Genomic DNA, 2,301 nt, shown 5'->3' with positions numbered 1-2,301 from the left:
ACTTATCTCCACATCATGAGGGAACATACACCTGTGAACTGAGTGATGCTGAGGAGACACTGATAACCAACACCTTTCTGAGGATACAGAGTCCAGGTGAGGCAGCATGAAGGGAGGAACTGTTAGTCTGTATGAGTGAGAACTGTTATTAACTGTAATATCTGTATTTCTACTGCAGATGAGGATTCAATCATTAATGGAGTCATTACAGGCTTGGTGGTTGCAGCTGTTTTGGTCTTAGCAGCAGTTGTTCTTGTCTGGTGCTGTAAAAAGAAAAGAGGTAAAATAATGTTCCTCCTACACTATAATAAATTTCTTGTTTGTTATTTTTTATCAATGATGATGTTTTTTGAATCAGAATATCTCTCAGGTGAACAGAGAAACAGGGAGGGAGAGTCTAACAACGATCAAACACCAACGTAAGTAAATGTTCTGTATTAGAAAAGCACTGCTGCTGAATGAACTAGTTAGAACCAGTTTTCTAACGTCTCGTCTCATTTATATTTCCTCCAATCACTTTCTAGATCATGGTATAGAGTAATTTAATTAATAAACCAATTAAACCTTTTTCCATCAGTTGAAATCTAGTTTGAAATTAACGGCTGTCTCAACTACAAAGATGATCTCAATCAGAGTGAGAGTGTCAGACGACTGGAAGCAGTTTTAAAAGAAGGAATCATGATTCATGTGATGGTTTGTTTTGCTCTGCAGAAGTTGTTCTTTATACTGAAGAAGAACAAATAAGAGATTGTTTTGATTTCATTTTTATATGTTTCTGATGTTGAATTTGATCTCATCTTGTTTGCAGAGAAACAGAAGCCACAGAAGGTGCAAACGAAGAAACGCCTCGTCAGATCGATGAGAACCTCACACCCCCCCCTCTGCCTGAGGGAACTGAAGACACTCGGGTGTGACTTAGCAAATGAATGTGGACGTGGAGACGTTTGTGTCGTATGGACAAGAAGTGCAATAAGAAGAAGAGTTCAAGATGAACAAACTTATGGTCGCTGCTGCTGCTGCTGTTAGAGTAAATAACTAACAGTCCTTATTCTAGTGTGAAGGATATCTAAGGGCACGGATCACAATATGGAAAACATTTTTGCAGATTCCTCACTCATGGTGTGATGATGATGATGTTTTTTGACTCAATATATCTCCCAGGTGAACAGAGAAACTGGAACAGAGAGTCAAACAACGATCAAACACCAACGTAAGTAAATGTTCTGTATTAGAAAAGCACTGCTGCTGAATGAACTAGTTAGAACCAGTTTTCTAACGTCACGTCTCATTTATATATATGATTTTTATATTTCTGATGCTGAATCTTGTTTCATTTTGTCTTCAGGGAAACAGATCTCAAACAGACCAGTGAGTCAATGTTTCTTCAGAGAGGTGAAATCCTGACCCACAAACCTCCGTCTCAGGCAAATGATGACTTTGGTCGTCCATTTAAAATATGAACCAACGAGAGAATCTTGCTTCTCTCAGTCTCAAAGTCTTTTAGCTGCTGTTTGTTGTTGCTGCAAACTGTCACTGAGGAGAAGCTTCATCTGGACTCTCGGCACTAAAGCCCAGATCAGTGAGAGCTGCAGTGATGGTCGTCCTTCTGGAAGTTTTCTCCATCTCCACACAGGATCTCTGGAGCTCAGCCAGAGTGACCACTGGTCTCTGTGTCTCTGTGCTGTCACTGTGAGGACGGAGCTGTCATCACCTCCAGCAGAGGGCGCTGTCACCTCATCAGCCAGTAAACACTGGACTGACTGTTTCCTCCACTGTCTCTAACCTGCGTCTTAGTCGACACAGATGTTGATGTTTTCACACTTCAAGCTCAAGATATTTGAAATACATATATATGTATATATACACATTGTTCGTGTAAATAAAGTTTGGATTTCTCAAGGCTCCAACTGAAATAAACAAATAATGAAAAAAGTGTCTTCAGTTTCTGATAGCTCAATGATTCAGAGAGGGAAATTAGTTTTCCATCAACTACATACTAATTAGACTCTCTGTCAGTCCAATAATGAAATTTTGAATTTTATTATAAAGATCATGTTGTTGGGGAATGAAAACCTTGTATCTCCACACACTACTTAAACAGCCACTGAGGGGTCTGCTCCTGTGAGAGTTTGTGGTGACACAGACTTTGAGAAGAAGTGTCCAAAATCAAAGCTTCAGATTTGTTGTGCAGGTTGATTCCTCTCACCACCTGCTGAGCTGCTGCAGCTCTGTCCACCGTCGTCCTCCACTGAAGACACGACATCCAGGAAAACACTGGACCACAGTGGAGCGACCTCATCA

General features: G+C 40.4%; 1 long non-coding RNA gene across 2 annotated transcripts; it reads left to right on the top strand.

Moving 5' to 3' along the window:
- On the top strand, positions 1-1,155 carry LOC147819718 (uncharacterized). 2 transcript variants are annotated; one of them, XR_015436685.1, is made up of 4 exons: positions 1-96; positions 179-280; positions 371-419; positions 809-1,155. It is a non-coding gene; the product is annotated as an uncharacterized LOC147819718 (long non-coding RNA). The 2 variants fall into 2 exon arrangements; XR_015436686.1 differs by having other exon boundaries at positions 359-419.
- Positions 1,156-2,301: the final 1,146 nt, after the last annotated feature.

The sequence above is a fragment of the Seriola lalandi genome, unplaced genomic scaffold (genome assembly GCF_002814215.2).
Source record: "Seriola lalandi dorsalis isolate HSWRI2012SDOR001 ecotype SW California unplaced genomic scaffold, Sedor1 jcf7180002050089, whole genome shotgun sequence".
NCBI classification, from domain to species: Eukaryota; Metazoa; Chordata; class Actinopteri; order Carangiformes; family Carangidae; genus Seriola; species Seriola lalandi.
This window is presented reverse-complemented; position numbering and strand designations above follow the sequence as displayed.